Source organism: Palaemon carinicauda, chromosome 43 (genome assembly GCF_036898095.1).
Source record: "Palaemon carinicauda isolate YSFRI2023 chromosome 43, ASM3689809v2, whole genome shotgun sequence".
Lineage (NCBI taxonomy): Eukaryota > Metazoa > Arthropoda > Malacostraca > Decapoda > Palaemonidae > Palaemon > Palaemon carinicauda.
In genome coordinates, this window is record NC_090767.1 from 18,446,306 (window position 1) to 18,466,055 (window position 19,750).

The following is a 19,750-nucleotide window of genomic DNA, read 5'->3' on the forward strand; positions in this document are numbered from 1 at the left end:
TATGCCTTTGGATGCAAGGGCCACAAAGGGTAGGTCTCATTCAGTGGGCTTTGTGGTGCTCATAGCATTAGCAGTTGATGCAACGAAGTGACTCAGGAAGGTAGTCCTGAATAGAGAAGATTCCCCATATGCCGAGGTCCAGAGTAAATAGAATTGGGATAGTGAAGGAAACTATCACTTTCTTGGTTTGCGCTGCAAGCCTGGGCTTGCAGTGCTTTTCCTTGGCAATGTTCTTGTGATTGATGAGAAAACTAGTGGCCTGGTGACCAGGTAGCCACACACTACTAATATCCTAGTCTTCTTGGCAGGGTCAAGGAGCGTCAGGAGGGAGAGGTCCATCAGAAAAGTGCTGGTGCTAGCTTCATCCTTGGGGGTGATCATAAGGTAACCCATGAGGTTAGGTTATGCTGTAACTTAAACGTCAGCTTTTGAGGCTACAAGATCAGGGCCCCTCCCCAGAGGATTGGATCTAGAACCTGGGAGACTATTTTGAGCTGGAGGTTATAAGAGGAGCTTCATTAGGAGTTTTATGAGGAAATTATACTGCCTTTTTTGATGCGGCAGGCTTCCACTCAATCAGAGGTAACTTTTTAGCTCAGCAAAGTTTTCTAGTAACTGATATGTTGCCAGTAATTTGTGTAAATAGTATCATTGTTCTCAAATATCTACCAAGTACAGTACTGAGAATCAAAACTTATTTACTGACCTAAATTTCTCCCTCATGTATAGATTTCTCAATAAATAATGGTAAGCCGCCTTAACAAATAAAGATGCAAGACTGAGGCCGAGTGATGGCCAGGGTTTCCATTTCTAATGTTGAATACATGATATACAAACTTCCAAAACACGCCAGAAAAGTTTTAAATATTTTTTGGAGATATAACAATGATAAAACTGAAATTGATTCAAAAAGACATGTTGGGAAGAAAGACTCTGAAAGGCAGCCAGTTTATCATATATGCTATCAGCCGGAAAAGCACTATATTTCGTGCCAATATAAAATAGCCAAAACCATGCCAGATAGTAAAAACGTTATAAATTCTCTGAAATATGCCATAGCTAGTGCGAAAAGCACTGAAATGGCAACTCTGGTGATGAGTCGGAGTGAGATGTGATGTTGTGCTGTGCGGAGAGGGAAATGGCGGAAAGCAAGCCAAGTGCAAGGGAGTGCAATCAAGCGAATTCGCAGATACATTTGCTTGAATGGCATAACCTTTGAAAAGTATCTAGTTACGTTTTGTATTTATTATCATGGTTTTGTAAATCAAATAGATTATTACTTCGGTCATGTGTGTTATATTAATGATAATGCACAAGAAAGCCAGGAATCTATATAGCTTTATTACTGAACTTGTTAAATATGTTTCCTTGAATTATAATTGAAAGGAAACCATCACTTTCCAATATTCATAATTTAGGGGTTTTTTTTAGGAAAAAGAGCTGGTGTCTCAAAAAGATCTATTCTCATGTTGATGATAAAAATAATAGCAATAAGAAAATGTTTATGTATTTTATAAAACTCATATAATTTGAAAATTGGTGACATAGAGATTTGAGGTTTGTTAAAAATTCACCAGTCAACGGTAACTAGTTCTTCCCACACCCCATACACAGTTGAGGAGCTAAGAGCAGTACAAAAGACAGGGAAAGACACTGCACCAGGAGCTGACAAAATCACCTACACAATGATCAAACACATGGGTCCAGCAGGAGAAACTGCGTTCCTAAGATTACTAAACAAAACACACCTAGAGCACACAAGGCCTCAAACCTGGAGACAACAAGATACACAGCCAATCCCCAAGCCAAAGGATCCAACAAATCCTAGGCCAATAGCCTTGGTATCCTGTATAGAAAAAACAGGAGAAAAAATGGTCTTAAACAGGTTAAAATACAAAATTGGCCCCCTAAACAAGCAGCTATATGCATATCAGGAGGGAATTGGTACCTCTGAATGCATCACAGATGTATTAAGCTGTATAAATCGAAACAAGGCAACAATAGTCTTCATAGACTTTGAAAAAGCCTTCGAGCTTGCAAGCCCAGTTGCAGTGCTGCAATCAGTAGCTAAAAAAGGAGTCAAAGGACACCTACTAGCATGGACTAAAAACTACATGCTAGGAAGGCAAGCCAGAGTCAAATTTCAAGGAGTGATATCCACATATCATGAATTGGAAAATGGTACGCCACAAGGAGGAATTCTAAGCCCCCTCCTTTTCAACATCCTCATGGAAAATATAGCCTCACTTCAGCTACCAGAAGGAGTAAATATATTTATCTATGCAGATGATGTATGTGTAATAGCTCGAGGGCCAGTCAGGACAATAAAAATGCAAAGAGCACTCAATTCCATCAGCCACAAATCCAATGAGCTTGGACTAAAAATCAACATTGCCAAAACAAAAGCAATGACAATCGAAGCCCCAAACCCCGTACAACCACTCACAATAGGAATGGAACCCCTAGAATGGGTGGACAGATACACATACCTCGGGGTAATAATAGACAAACAGCTCACTTTCAAGCAAGAGATAAAATATCTCAAGGAAAGAACAAATGCCAGAAATACAGCTATGAGATATATGTGCAGGCTCAATGATGGAGCTAATGAACACGTCCAAAAGAAATATTATCTAGCCTGTTCCAGATCATTAGTAGACTACGCCGCCCCAACACTCCTGGGACTAACAGATCTACAAAAAAGCACAATTGAAGTGATTCAAAACAATGCCATGAGGCTCATGTTGGGAGCTCCAATGTGGACAAGACTGTGCAACCTAAGGTTGGAAACCGGACTACCAACCCTTGAAGACAGAATTGCACTAAGAAATGCAAACATAGTTGCAAAGATGTTCCTGTCAGACAGAGACTCAATCACCAAAAGAAGAGTAAGAGAGGAACTATCCAAACATCTTATGGCAAAGACCATAGCAATAACATCAAAAGACTTGGCCTTACAGAAACAATCCTACAACTAAAACCTGACACAGCACAAAGTGCAATACACATTCCACCATGGAAAAAACAAGTTGCTAAATTCAACTACACCAAACTCCCAAGGGCAAAAGAAAACTGCACAATAGAAGAACTTAGAAACGCAGCAGAAGCAGCTAAAACCTCTGTAGAGACAATAGGGGCACAGATCTACTATACTGATGGTACAGTAGATCCTGGAACCCAAACAGCAGGAGCGGCAGTTCACTCCTGCAAGTTCACAGCTTGCTGGAGAACATCCAATAATGTCTCCACCCTGCAGACAGAGCTTGTTGCAATACAGCAAGCATTAAAATACTCTATTGAAAATGAGGAAGGACCAGTAGTCATCCATACTGATTCACGATCCTCAGTGCAGGCCCTACAGCAGGACAAAAACAAAGAAAACAAATCCCTGATAGCGGACATTAAAATCCTTTTACATCAACATAATGAAAGAAACAGACTAGTAACTATAAACTGGATCCCCAGTCACATCGGGATACCAGGGAATGAAAAGGCTGATGAGCTAGCCAAAAGCACCAAACACATTCACAATGTACAGGTGCACATACAGCCTGCACTGCAACAAATCAAAAGCAAAATAAAGACACAGCTCAAGGACAACCTAATCAAGGAACTACATATGAGGATAGAGAATGGCTCTCCCTCTGCAACATGGTACAAATGGGCATCGGAACTAGAACCCCCTCCCATAGACAGATACACCCCAAGAAAACTGGCAGTATGTATACACAGACTCCGGCTGGGTTACAAAGCAAACTGGGAACTCGTAGATGACATCCAGAGAAGGTGTGAACACTGTGATGTCATACCACAACAAGCCCTCCTGCACTATCTACTAGAATGCAGAGAAACAGCACAGCTACGAGGTGATCTACTTGTAGACACCAACACACCACATGCCGTAAAAGAGGCTGCCACACTGGCAAAAGCAATTGTCGAAAGCATAGACACACATGCACAGTTGCTTTCAACACTACCTCCACCAAGGTAAGACCTCTTCATTCCATGCACCATCTCATCCCCTCATTGTAAGGCTCTATTCACATCACCCCCTTTCACTTCTCAACTAACCTACCACTAAAAATCTCTCCGCAGGGACCCTAGGGAGTAAAGGGTTGGACAACCCCACCTGCACAATTTTTCTCTAATCTTCAAAAGCCTTACACCCCCACTTTTCAAACTACCACTATCCGAGAAATGATGGCCCTCTACCACTACCACCATCATCCTTACCCTATCCACATCTTTTTCTACTACTAAAAACCTTTCAAATTTCCATTAATGCAACTACCTTAAAATTTTTACAGATCCCCTACGGGCCAACCAAGGGAAAGGCCCGTGCCAACAACAAGTGTTGGCTTTAATACCCCAACAACAACAATGTGTCATTAAGAACGTAAGATCCGAGTTACTAGACTCTTTCTAGGGTACCATTGTTGGGCAATCTTGTCCAAGTGGTTCTGCCCCTAAATCCAATATAGAATAGTTATGCTCTTAGCTCTAGCTATATAATGGACAATAGAGGACACTGTTTATTCTTCTCTCTGACACTTATGTCTGCTTTTAGTGTAAATGCGTTACTCACCTTATTCCTAGAAGGGGTTATAATCCAGTGCGATGTAAAATCCCCTTGTAATTTTTGCAAGAAGGGTCGTCTTCTTAGTGGGAATCAAGTATACCATTCGTAAAAGGAAGAAGGCTAAACAAGATCGTTCCCCATCAACAGCTTTCTCCTCGATAGGAGAAAAGATGATGCCTACATTTTCTAGCCCTGTACTTATCATTTTTTATCATTCATTACATGAGTTTTCCAGAACTTCGATAATAAAGGAAGGCAGCCAGTTCTTTGTTCTTGAGCATGAGAATATGGTTTTCTCCTGCCCTTCTTAGTCAGGCCAAGAATGCCATGAGTGATTACGATCCTGTAGCATCTGTTGCTTTACAGACTGAGGATAATGTCTCAGTAGAAGGGCCATTGATAGCTCCAGAGTTCAAGATTTTTACACGTTCTCCATCTCCTCCGAGCATTTCGAGTTGCAACCATTTGAATAGGGCAGATGTAGGGGACCAAGGAGATTCCTCGCTTGTTCCCGAGATTTACCCTTCAGACCTACAAGTATGAAATGATTCACCACAAAGTATGCCAACATGTAGCCTGGTAATGTACAAGTACTGAAATCGATCTCCTTTGGAGGATTCCTACTATTCACCCTTGAGAGTGTCTCTGGAACAAAGTCTTCCCTCAACTCTTCAAAGCACTACCGATGAAACTTCCCCCAGAGAACCGTAGAGAAAAGGTTACTAGTGTCCTTATAGGTTTCTTGGATAGTTTTGATTTCAATAACTGTCACAGTCTTACTTTTCAAACTAAAGGACGACTAAAACAAAGAAAATGTATCTGAAAGACTTTTTTTTCACAAGAGAAGTCAATCCAGAAGAGAACACAGGGATACAACCTACCTTATAGGGTACTACAGTAATGTCATGGGAATTGCAACTGGTAGGTGGCCCTCCACTCCTAGTTAGTAAGAAGGTCTGTTAAGTTAGGTTAGGTGGGATCCTTCATTTAGGTCGTATCTCTTTTCTTTGTTTTACTTTGGAAATATGGTTCTTCATATCTATTTTTTTTTTTGTGTTTCTAACATCTTAATACTTGAAAAATGCAGTCTCGGACAAATGTCAACATCAGGAGCAATCAAATTACATCAGGAACACCACGTATTTTCTTGTAAAGGTTATTGTACTGATAAAGTTAAGGGTGTCTGTTTTCAGTTTAATCTTTCCCATCCCGAGTACCTGTCTTGGCCCTTTGAGCTATAAATTGGATTGTATCCAGGGGTACTCTTCCTTTCCCCGTATTCCCCACTTCCCTATTCTCATTATTGTTATTGTTGATATAGTTAACTGCAGCCAACGAATAGAAAAAGTCATGGTAGTCCTAGTCCAAAGTAGATAGTGGCCAGCAAAAGAAACATAACCAGTTTATAATTTTCCGATAGATTTGCTTCATAGATGATAAGGCAAAAGTGTCTTAGCTCAAGACGGGTTGCAAGTGTGCAAGAGCCTGTGCATAGTCTTAGCTTGGAGAATCAATTCTGGCAACCCAACATTTTCTTTCCCTGGCAATCAGTATTGAGTTAGACTGTAGCTCACACAACTCCATATCAACTTCAATTGGGTTGTTAAGTGACTGAAGAATAATCTACAGCTTCTTGAAGTCTCTAAATCTGTTTTCAAATTGAAGATATTTGGCAAAAACCATAAAAACTCTGACTTCACATCATCTGTCATGAGCTTGCAACATGATGAACGGTATGCAACGCCGCTCTTTCTTAAGGAAGCACTGAATAGTAACAGCTTCTTGTGGAAAGCTTCAATGTACCCAACCAGTTGAGAAACATTTTGTTACTTGCCTTGTAAGCTCATATAAAGTGTGTTCAAATAGGTGGTTATATCTGTGAGAAATGCCAGAGCAAATAAAGTATATGGAAAGTAAAGATATCAGTGAACCGGAAACAATTTAGCTAACTGTATGTCACAAAATTCTTTGTTCAGTTCTTCAAGGAAAGATATAGATCTTCTATGTCGTTGTGACTTTAACACCTCTGATTACATTTTCTATCCTGACCACACTGTGTGGATGGCATCATTTATCTGTAATACATTGCAAAATAATAATTCTTGGTGAATAATGCATTACAGTGTGATACAATCATATCTATTTTCCCTGAGTGAACCAAGCAGACTCCCTTATTGACACTCAAAGCTCTTTCCCCATCCATTACAATACACAAGCTTTTATAAAATCCTCCATATTCATTGACAACTGACTCACGTACAGCATAAATATACTAGATTTTTGTACCACCATTTAAGAACTTCTTCATCTTCTTAACATAAAGGTGGGTTTACACGGTCAGACGGTTTGTCAAACCAGGTTGTCGGGCCTGCTTGTCAAATGATTCGAAGAGGTGGAGTCAGTCATAAAAGCATAAAGTTTGTGGACAATGAAGCCCCACCCACAAAAGTCAGGTGACCCATTCTTGTGTGCGTTGATGCATTCTTATAGGTTGCCGGTGTCTGCAGACTTCCCAGACCATTTTACTTCTGCAGGCAGTCTAGTGGTGGCCAAAACGTTGGCAGTTGAAACAGCGTAGGGGCTCAACATCCAGGTCAACTATGGGGAACTTTCCCTAGAGTCCAAGGTCTAATTTTGCTGGAATCTTCCAGAGGAAAATGACTATAATTCTCCTGATGCACTGCTTGTGGCTGCCAAAAGGACGTTCTACATGATGAACGTTGCTGCAATCACTGATGAAAGACAGCGACATGTCGTATGTCGGTAGGGAAGTTACAAACAACTGCCTTCTTTAACTTCTTCACTGGATCCAGATAGGTCAATGAAGCCTCCTTCTAGAGGCAGATGGTACTGTTGTGGTATTTTGGGGTGATGATAAGAAAACCCTTAAGGTTGGTTCTGATTCTGATCTTGATGCTTGGTTTGGATGTTGCAATCAATTACCGTTGCATAGAAGGGTGCCCTTTCCACAGCTGTTAGCTTGAATTTTGGAAGCTACTTTGGGTGGATTGTAGTAGGCTGTGGCTCTGGATTAGTTATAACAGCTGAAGTGAGAGTAGAAGTTGCTTCCTCAAGGAGTTGAGTCAGTCATCTAGTTCTATTGCAATCGGGAAGATGGGTCTCTGCACGAGCAGGGTTCTGTGTGTCAATGGCCAGATCAATATCCATGTCAAGACTTGGGGTGCTGGAACGTGGTGAGCCAGCTAGAGCAGAGTCCTGGGCTGGGGCGTTGGCAGGTGGTGTGTTGGTTCTTTTTCTCTTCTTATTCTTTGCAGTAGGAGACTCCACAGGAAAGGGAGAGGAGAAAGGAGTGGTGGTAGTAGCTCTGGGAGTGTCCTTATGAGGACGAGGAAAGGGGTAGGAAAGAGTCCTGTTAGTAGTCTTCTTATCAAGTTCTAAAATCATATCAAGTCTGCCAGGAGGATTCCAATCAGGGATGGCTGTGGTAGTGGATTTCAGTGGAAGGGTTTCCTTATACAATGGAGGCTCCCTGTTTCTTCCAGTCATGATGTGGGACATGAGGTTATGGTACAGACTGCACAAGTCACATTTGCACCTGCATTGTGATTGACAAAGTCATAACTGTACTGCTTAGCTAGTCCCAGTTTTCTAGCCAAGGAGAAGGCATAGTAAGCAATGTCTTCTCAGTGTTAGAGGTATGCTATGCATCTCTTGTAGATATTGCAATAAGCTTGACAGTGGAATTTTTCCCAGACATAGCAGAAATGACAGACGAAAGTGTCATCGCAGTTACTCATCTGTAGGTCAACTGCTAACTGAAGGGGCGAGAACTACAACCCACCAGCAGAAAACAGTACTACAAGCTGGTGTCCCCTGTGCCGGGTAAGCCTGTGAGGGAACTCGGTGTCAGTTGTGCAGGGTAAACAGGTTCTTGAGCTGGCAGGGAGATCCTCCCCCAGAATGGTATATGGCAGGGACAGAAGTGGCCATACACCCTTGATGAATCGTGCCCTAAGATTACCAACCGCTGTCGGATATATCTTTAGATAGCAATCCTATCCTATCCTTTCGTAAACAGAAGATAATTCATCCGGAATGGTGAATTGCTCAGATGTGATATTTTAGACTAGGCTGACTGAATTCTGACAAGTATAGGGTAAGCTTTATCTATGCTATAGTTATGTACATTTTAAGCTTTTTTGCCAAAAATATATTTGTTTAAGACTTTTGATTCAGTTTGTAATATATGTGGGTGTATATAGTTAATTGGGACAGGTGTAAACTTAATTATTATTTGTCCACTGTCTTTATGGGAACTTGTTCATTTGAACTGAAATGCGAGAATAGGAAGCTAGTTTTACAATTTACTAAATATGATTTAGTGTTATCTTATTAAGAGTGGAGCTGGTTTGGTAGCAAACATGAGGTTGAGGCTTAGTCTTAGGGTAAGCTAGCTAGGATTACTGCTGCCCCGGTAGTTAAGGATACGGCTCCTAGGTTATACTAGGGGAAAACCTTATGTCAATTGGCTTTCTTATGTTTGTTTTCGTTTTAAAATGAGGGTTGTCTGTCGCAAATTTAGAAATTCTACACCCAGTCTGTTCCAACATCCTTCAAAGGTTCCGTAATGTATATTATTTCTCAACTGAAAATGAGGAATCAATTTTATGCTGTATGAATCTTTTCTTGTCCAACTCATCACTACCAGATGACTCTGACAATTTAGCCAACCAGTCATCGCCTGAATACAATTGGGGGTGTATGTATGATAGTGGCTACCTGTATGTATTATTATGGCTTACTCAGAATGCAGCAGTGTAAAGGGGGTCGCAGGGGGTCGTTAGCCCCCCTTCGGTAAGTAGGTAAGGACATGGATTGTAGGTTAGGTTAGGTGGGAATGTTTAGGTTAGTTGAAGTCCATTTTTAATCCACGCTGGAGGAACTGGCCGCTGATATACAAAGGCTCCTTGAATCGCATAATAATATCAAGTAACCGATTGTTCGCTTGTATGTCATATTAGATAAGAGGTTGTAGAAAGATTGTCGGTTCTTAGAATGCTCAAGACTTAATTACTGATACAACGTATTGAAAGTTAATAATCTCAGAAGAAAGAGCATTTGTTTGACAAATCCTTGTTTTTAAAATAATGAAAAATTGATAATAAGAAGTTTTTGTTTGGATTTTGAAAATTTTATACATTATAGAGTTATTTACATATAAGTATTATATACTCGCAAGTTCTCTCATTTGCAACAGAATCATATAACCTACTAAGTACAACATATCATCTCAGTCTAACTGGTCACAAGATTTGTAATTTCGGGGCGCTTGTGCTAGATCTGGTGCATTTCTGGAGAATTCAGAACATTTGTTTTTTATTTTAAGGCATTACAAAATGTAGAAATTTTCCCACTGAAAGTATATAATATGATAAACTGGCTGCCCTTCAGAGTCTTTTTTACCAACATGACTTATCAAAACTTATCATTGTTATATATCTCTAAAAACTATTTAGCATATCGTAGAAGTTCATGTTGTGTGCTTTCAACATCAGAAATGATAACAAGCTCCCTCTAGACATCCGGTGCTTGATAGATTGCCCATCCTTTTGCTGGACACGGGGTCTTACGTTGGCAGCCCGTAGCTAAACAACTGAAAACATTATCAAGGCTCTCAAAAGGAAATTGAAGCCTTTCTCAAAGTAAATAAGTAATTAAGTGCATTAACTAATTATGTAAATTAAGTAAGTACTCAAGAGGCACACATCCGCTACACAATTTCCTAGAGGTACTTTGAACTAACTGGCTTTATTCACTGTATTGCATAATAAAATAGCAGATTTTGGATTTGCAGATAATGTCATGCTCTGATATCTGATACTCTAGTGCATATTGCAGTAATATACAGCATGTCATTACTCTATCACTAGAGTCAAGTTTAACAGTAAAGCAAGTGTTTCCTGTTTTTATTCGGATAACTTGACTATTTGACAACTCTCCCCACATGTAGCCTACATTTCCATAAACAATACATTACTCTAAAAATGTACTGTATAATATGGATACAAATTAAGATTAGCTGAGTGTATATATATTTGACAATGACCACTAACCGTTTTCATAAAGAATCCACCACAATCTTGAAGCATGACGCAATTCTGAAATGTCGCTGTCACCTCTTGCAGTGTCTAGGGAATCATATATCTAAAATTTGTTACTCCATAAATATGAACAATGTCCAGAAGTAAAATGATAAGAGTATGATCTTTCGTTTACAATAGTTATTAATACAGTACCTATGTATGTGTACATGCTAATTGGAAACCAAATAAAGTGAAGGGCACTGTAGTACATTCCAAAATAAGTGCTATATTGGGTATCCTTGTAGAAGGTTCAATGTGATGTAATATTTGTCTTTGTGGAAAGTACCAAAGCACGTCCCGCAAAGTACCAGTCAGAAGTTGGTTTGCCATCATATATATATATATATATATATATATATATATATATATATATATATATATATATATATATATATATATATATATATATATATATATATATATTGTAAGGACAGTGAGACAAGCTACACCAACATCAACTGATAGTTTTTTCAAACATGCGTGGGAATATAAACGGATTTTGAGCGAAGCGAAAAATCTATTTTTGGGTGAGATAGCCATGGCGTCCTGATGGAAGGTTCCTGTTTGGTAGCTTCCTTGGGTATAAGACTACTAAGATATTCCCAGAGAATTTAACCACAGGTTATCACAGAATTCTAACTTCTGGAGCGAGTATCTCAAAGGTTTCCCTTTAAGACATCGTAATACAACAGGGGACACGCATGTCTGAACGTGCCACATAGCTATCTCCACCCCGAACAGAGTTAATGCTTCGGTGTGTAAGGACTGAGAATAGCTGGGAGCCGTTCCACAGCTAATCTCACTCGTGGCTACTACTGATACTCGAGACGTAAACAAACGGACGCCATTGCTCTAATGACGTCACGCGCGTCTTTATCCTGGCGCCAGTTGCTGCCCATCACCATGATACAATTGTGTAGGGTGGGAACAAACTGAACGAAGTAGTAGGGAGGGTCCATCAGGACGCCATGGCTATCTCACCCAAAAATAGATTTTTCGCTTCGCTCAAAATCCGTTTTTTTGGGCTCAAGCCATGGCGTCCTGATGGAAGAGTACCAGAGAATCAATGTATCGTGGTAGATTTTCCCCCAGAGTTAAGTGCCTAGGCATTGACAAAACAGCAAAGTAATCTTAGGTAAGAACCATAGGAACGAAGTATCCTGACCCCCATTGGTAGGAAGTTCCCATGGGCTATGCCGACGTCAAAGTGGTATTGAAGGGCTATTCATCTTGACAGAAGAACTTTTAAGAACTTAGAGATGAAGCAGAATGTTTGATATTTGTATAGGAACATTCTGAAGTAGGCCAGTGGTGGTTGGGCACTGTGTATAGAGTTCATCTCCTGATTATCAGAAGTAAGTATTCGTGTAGGAACCTTACTGAGACAAGGTGAATATAATTTAGGATTAGATATCTTAAATTCTTCATGACCATAAGAAAGGAGGAATAAATAAAACTATGACAGTATGTATTTCATAGTAAGTAGGAGCTGAAAGAGACGCATAAGTAATAAAATAGAAATTTTATTTCACAATGCAGAAATTAAATAATTTACAGCAAAAGTAAAGTTCATTTACAGTAATAATAATGTACATAGAAATAAAGGCTTGCTCTTGAATCTGAAAAGGAATTTCAGGATTAGTAGGTACTCGTTCTCGAGGAACGCAAGTCTTTAAACAACACATCATGCTCAAGGCATGCGGCACTTGTGTGACACTATGACATTTCACCTGGGATAAGAACAGTTATAAAAGCACTAAGTGTTTTTAGACATCACTATGAATCACTCGAGGGTCAACATAGGCATCCGAAGAGTTAGAGTCCCAAGTAACTCACTGTTCTACGCAGAGTTAGGTGCAGGTTTCATAACACTACCTGCGGCTACCACAAAATGTTTGATTTCGTGCACTTGTTTCGCATAATGTTTAAAGAAAACTCGCGAGGACTTCCAGCCCGTAAAGTTTTTAAGGCTCTCAAAGTCCATGCTCTGAAAGAAGTTCAGAGAAGATGCCACTTTTCTAGGATCATGACCAGCGGGTGTACTGTTCGGATCCGCTCTGCGAATGAAGTAGGTGATTTTCGCTCTTAATTGTTTCAGTGACAGGTCGCTGCCCGATGTTTCTCCTTTGAAGAGTTGGCCTCCACCAAAGTTCGAAGTTCTGCGAAGATAGACCTTGAGACTCTCTACTGGACATAGAGAGACATCCTCCTTCAGGGGGCATATTCTCCAAGGGCCCCATCTTTTGGTGGGTAATTCATTTTTGGCGAGAAACGTCGGATCAGGGGAGAGGGTCACTTCTCCTGAATCAGCAAACAGGATGTGTCCCTCTTCTCTTGATAATGCCACTATTTCGCTGACTCGAGCTCCCGAGGCGAGAGCAAATAAAAATATAACTTTCTGAGTCAGATCCTTGAGGGGGCATGAATCATTGTCCAAGTTGGAGGCGAAATGGAGCACCTTGTCTAGTGACCAGGAGATCGGTTTCGGAGGGGGTGCTGGGCGTAGGCGAGCACATGCTTTCGGCAGTTTGTTAAAGATGTCGTTGGACAGATCAATTTGGAAAGCATATAGAATTGGTCTAGTCAAAGCCGATTTGCAGGTTGAAATCGTATTGGCTGCTAATCCTTGTCCATGAAGGTGAATGAAGAAGGACATACAGAAATCAATGGTGATTTCTTTAGGATTTTTTGCTTTAACAAAGGAGACCCATTTCCTCCAGGATGATTCATATTGCCGTCTCGTGGATTCGGTCTTGTATTCCTCTAGGAAGTCTAGACTTTTCTTCGAGATCCCAAACCTCTTCTTTGCGGCAAGGGAGAGAAAATCATGAGATGAAGGTCCTTGATTTTCGATGATGAAGCGAAGACAGTCGACTTCTGTACTTGTTGAGAGAGAACTGGGCCCGGGAGAGGGATCAGCTTGGGCTGCAGCTCCAGGACCAGGGGGTACCAGTTGCTCCGGGGCCACTTGGGAGCCACTAGGGCCGCTGTCCCTTTGAAGGTTCTCAGTTTGGAGAGGACTTTCAACAGAAGGTTGGTGGGAGGGAACAGGTATATCTTGGACCATCTGTTCCAGTCCAGTGACATGGCGTCCACCGCTTCTGCTTTGGGGTCCTCGTACGGGGCTACGTACAGAGGAAGTTGATTGTTGTCGCTCGTTGCAAAGAGATCTATCTGAAGTTCTGGGACTTGATGAGAGATGAAGGAGAATGATCTTGCGTCTAGAGACCATTCCGACTCTATCGGGTTTGTCCGAGATAGAGCATCCGCTGTCACGTTGCGGAATCCTTGTAGGTGAACTGCAGACAGGTGCCACTTCTTCTTCTCCGCCAGACGGAAGATTGGGAGAAGCACCTGATTTATCTGGGGCGATCTTGAGCCTTGGCGATTGAGACAACGAACTACCACCGAGTTGTCTAGGGTTAGACGGATGTGGATCGAGGGCGGCGGGGATAACTTCTTCAGAGTAAGAAGGACCGCCATGGCCTCCAAGATGTTTATGTGGAACGTCTTGAATAGTGGAGACCAGGTCCCTTGAGCTTGTTTCAGGTGGGAGTGACCTCCCCAGCCCTCCAGTGAGGCATCCGTGTGGATGTTGAGTGATGGAGGAGGGTGTTGGAGAGGAATGGACCTTTTCAGGGCCTTTGCTTCCGACCACGGCTTTAGGAGGCGTCGAAGTCTGTTTGGAAGCCGTCTCTTGAGGTCTCTTCGAGCGATGGATGCCGATCGTCTCCAGACTCCCGCGGCATCCTTTAGCTGTGCGCGAAGCACTGGGTTTGTCACTGAGGCGAATTGTAGAGAGCCTAGAACTCGTTCCTGCTGTCGTCTTGAAATGCGTTTGGATTTCAGTAGTCGCTTGACAGACCCTGCTATTTCCTTCCTTTTCTTCTGGGGGATGGAAAGGCGGTGTGACTGAAGATTCCAGTGGATTCCCAGCCACTGAAACTTCTGAGCTGGAGAGAGGCGAGATTTCTTCTCGTTGATCTTGAATCCCAGGTGTTCTAGGTACTGGGTAACTTCGTCGCAAGACTTTGCACACTCTTCGGGCGATGGAGCCCAGACTAGCCAGTCGTCGAGGTAGGCCATCACCTGGACGTTTCTTAGGCGGAGCTGTTGTACTATGGCATCCGCCAGCTTTGTGAAGATCCGAGGGGCCACATTGAGGCCGAATGGCATGGCCCGGAAGGCGTAGCTTTTCCTTTGGAGTCGAAATCCTAGGTAGGAGGAAGCATGATGGTTCATTGGAATGTGCCAATAGGCATCCGCCAGGTCTATAGAGACCGTGTAGGAACCTTGAGGCAGAAGGGTCCTTATTTGTTGAAGCGTCAGCATCTTGAATTTGTTGTTCTCTATGAACTTGTTGAGGGGGGATAAGTCCAGAATGACTCTGAGCTTGTCTGAGTCCTTCTTGGGAACGCAAAACAGTCTCCCTTGGAACCTGGTGGACTTTACCTTCCTTATCACCTTCTTGTTCAAGAGGTCTAGAACATATTCTTCCAGAATGGGGGTCGATTGTTGAAAGAACCGCTGGAAGATTGGGGGTGGTTGCACCCAACTCCAGCCTAGACCGTTCTTGATGATGCTGTGTGCCCAGGGATCGAAGGTCCAACGATCCTGGAATTGGCGGAGTCTTCCTCCCACCGGAAGCACTTCATTGCTTCTGGTGTCCCGAGGACTTGTTGCCTCGGCCGCTAGCTCCCTTTCCTCCTCTACCTCTGGAGGGACGACGAGAGGCGTCTCTGCTTGCACCCCTGGACGAGCCTCTACCTCTGGCATGAAAGGTAGTGGATGGCTGCTCAAAGGCAGGGGTGAAGACCGGTGACTGTGACAACACCGGTTGGGGGACCAATTGAAAGGTCTGCTGTGGTTGGGCAACCACTTGGGAGGTAGCGGGTCCCGGAAACTGACGTCGTTGTTGACGTTGCTGGGGTTTTGGCTTCTGAGGTTTCCTCTTAGGCTGAGGTCCATCGTCCTGAGAGGGTTTCCTTTTTCTGGATATGCCCCACTTGTGGAGAAGGTTCCTATTCTCCGTGGCGGCTCTGTCAGTTATTTCCTTGACAAGGTCAGAAGGAAACAGGTGCTTTCCCCAGATGTTGGAGGAAATCAGCCTCCGGGGTTCGTGTTTCACGGTGGCACTGACAAACACGAATTCACGACAGGCTCTACGAGCCTTTATGAAATGGTACAAGTCCTTCATTACTGTAAGTAAGTGGGATTTGGCTAGTACCATGTAGTGATCAGGTACTCTTGTGTCACAGGCCATAACTTCAAGTTGGACTTGATGAGAAAGAGATGCCGCAAGCCTCTCCTTCGTGTCTTGTTCCCGGCGAAGGAGGTGATCATTGAGCTTAGGGAGGTCTTCATTAAACTGACGTCCGGCGACGTCAGGATCGAGCCTACCCACGACGAAAGTATGTTGAACATCTTTCCATTGTCTAGTGTCAGGGGGTGTCACGATGGAGAAGGGTCTGCACTCCTCCAGTGCAGGGCAGGGTTTTCCTTCTTCCGCCGCTTTAAGGCATGCAGCTAAGGCCTTTTCCAAGAAAGGAAGAACCGCAGTGTCAGGTGCGACATATGTAGGATGCTTCTTGCTCAAGGCAGGAAGCTTAGAGCAGGTAAAGCCCCTGCTCTTAAATGCGGAGGCTAGCATAGCCTGGGCCTTTGCGAGATCGAACACTATCTCTTCTTTAGGTTCGGTCTCCTCCTTCGAGGCAGGTTCGGAACGAAGCCGGACGTAACAGTCCGGGTAGGCCTCGAAGCTTGGGAAGAACTCCACATCTTCCAACGGGACCGTGCCGATCTTGTCACTAACAAAGATCCTGCCGGTCGCAATAACCATATGCTCTGCATACCTCCACGGGTTGGCATGAGAGCAAGCTGGGAGATCCTTGACCGAAATCTTCTTCGGTTCTCTGGATCCAATCATTGACCTGATGGACTCCTGGTTCTCCTTCAGTCTGTCGTCCATGACAGCTCTAATCAGCCGGATCAGTTCTTGGGTAGAAGAGGAAGGATCCGGGGTCGAGGAGGTAGACGGAATGGACATTTCCGTCGGTGTAGGAGTAGGCGGAGGGATGGACGAGGGAGCAGCTCCAAGCTCCGACTCGGTGTATTCCACCTTGTCTTCGTCCTCTTCGGCTCCTTGAGCCATAAGCGTCTTCTCCGTGTCTTCCGAGACGTCTGAGATCTGTTCATCATCCTCGGAATCTAAACGACACTCGTGCATGGACTGAGCCATGACCACATCAGGTTCCACCGTAATTTGGACAGTGGGGATTGCTTCTTTTGGAACCACTGAGTCAGGGGAGGCCTTAGGGAACAACAGGGACCTCAGTTCTTCGGTGGCCAGGTACGGTCCAGTAGCATTTTTCTGAAAGCCACGCACCCACTTGCGCAGCTTTTCACGAGCAATGTCTCTAACCTCCGCTGAGGGAGGGTTATGGAAGGCCTCAACTAGGTGGGCCTGGCAGACCGTACAATCCAGTGGATTCCAGAACTTCAAATCCCCTTTCTTGTCTGCACAAGGGGCGTGAGTCCTGCAAGCCGTATGCCCGTAAAACTGCGGGCGTTTCACAGCGCAGAAGGCGAAGTCACACTTCATCTGCTCCTCCTGTGGAAGAAAGAGAAAATGAGTATGGGGGAGTCATAGGAATGGCTCTTAAACTAAGTTAATATTTATCATTAATTTTAACTTAAAGAAGGTGTGATGCATAGAGAATGAAAACAGTAAAGGAGAACACGCTCCATGCATCTCGCCCGGCTGGTTACCATAAGCTTGGTCCTGGGATAATCCAAATGACCGAGATCATTGGATATAGTTTCCTAGGATTCCCATTATATTGGAACTCCATGGAAAGCCAAGGACAAGGTTGGGATCGAATTCATTCGGTTCCCAGTTAAGAGCCAGAAGGCCTCATTAAAGGTAACTGCTTCTGGCAACCAGCCGTGCTAAGATGCACATAGCATGCTGGAATTAGAAGAATGCAAAGAGACAGCATGATCACTAATAGAGCAGTACTAGGTACTGATCTTAAAAGCAAAGCAGCTTATCTATTTGCTATGTAGGGCTATCTTAGTCTTATGATAGCTACAGTGAGGGGGTGCAAGTATTCTTGACGCCTCCGGGGCATCCGGCAAGCCGCCGGCATGCCGGAGCTCGCTCCAGCATAGATTCTGGCATTAGAACAGACAATTTTCAAAAGTCAGTTAGATACCAGGATGGCGGCCGCCGGCACAACGGCGGCACGCCGGCAGGGAGCGGCGGCTCCGGCAGCCGGAGGATGCCAGGTTGGTGACTGGGATAAGGATGGTACAGGTAGTATCGGGTTGCCGGCAGTATATGCCGGCACTCCGGAGATCGACCGGCAAGCGGACGATTAGATAGGAGTAGGAGAGCCGCCGGTAGTAGCCGGCGGCAGCCGGCAGTCCCTCGGTACACGGGGGGCTGGCGGCAAGGGTAGGGAAGTCACCAAGAGGGAGGCAGGTATTGCCGACAGTAGAGGCGGCAAGAGACCGGCACCCGGATAGATAGAGAGACAGGGGGAGGGGGGAAAGGATGCAGGAAGTACCGTCAGGGTTCCAGACATCCCTCCCCCTCCCTGAGAGGGTGTACCCATGATAGAGACAGGCTCTAACATCCATAAGCAGGGGTCACTAGGGACCGGGAGCAGGTAGCCCAAGGGAGGGCTAGGGAACACCCAAGAGGGGGGGGAGACTCCCCTATGCAGAACTACACTAGTAACTAACCTTATAGGACACTATGAAGGTATATGTACCAGAGCGGACTGCACAGGGAAGCTCGGGTAGCCCTACTCATCCACCCTAAGGAGGATTTGTAGGACAGGGGACAGATGAGTATAAACTAACCTAAGCATAGGCTAGGCTATACAAGAGATAGGTGGGGAGGGAGAAGAGAGAGGTCTTCCCAGGAAGGGTTTCTGTACCAGAGCGGCCACTAAGGGAAGGGAGGACACTCCCTAACCTAAGATCAGGCTGATCGGCTAAAACGGTGCAAGAGTACAGTTTCAGCATGGAACAGAGAAACCTTCCTAACCCGACCTAGAGCAGGGCTAAAAGTCCTGAACTAGGCAAGGAAGAAGACATATCGCTATCGCAGGAAAGTCATAGACTATCCTAGCCATAGAGGTAGGCTAGCCTAACCTCACTCTCAGACGCAATCCTAAAGGGGGTTCATTCCTTTAGGGAGGACTGAGAGGCGATATATATACTCTATTAGACAATTAATCCCTTTACTCAGAAAAGGGATCAAGGCTAAATAGAGGGAATGCCAAGGCAGGGGATGAAGGAAGCATATAGGGGTCCTAAGGTTAGGTTAGGCTAGAAAGAATTACTGACTAGCCTATCCCCTATATGGTCCCTGAAGGCGAAAACATTTGCATCACTAGTCAAAAGTATTGTAAAATAATAATGCCACTATCTTCATAACTTAGTCTAGGATCACTAATAAATCATGCATGAACACTTGTATGTAGGCTCCTGGCCTGGGGGCTATAATAGCCGACTGGTATGAGGTCAATCGATGACCGATAAAAAGCGTCTAAACACGATATAAAAGTTCCTAGCTATGAAGACTAAATAAACTAATGTATTCGATTAGTATATAATGCCGGAAGCGTTGTTGTGGCTAACTAAATAAGACATGCAAAACAACAACGACGCCATAAAATGGCGGGTCCGGTAGAGGCACAGCTCTGCCACAAAACATCAATTATTTCGCAAAATAATATTTACTTTACGGCCAGAGCTTAATTAAACAATACTGGAACCTTGTACTCAACTTTCCAGAAGAAGGCGAGGCTGAAGGTAACGACATAGCGAAGATGCAAAGCGATAAAGTTAACACAAGGGAAAATCCGTCTAAGTAGGGCAGCTACTAAACAAAGGATAAAGACGCGCGTGACGTCATTAGAGCAATGGCGTCCGTTTGTTTACGTCTCGAGTATCAGTAGTAGCCACGAGTGAGATTAGCTGTGGAACGGCTCCCAGCTATTCTCAGTCCTTACACACCGAAGCATTAACTCTGTTCGGGGTGGAGATAGCTATGTGG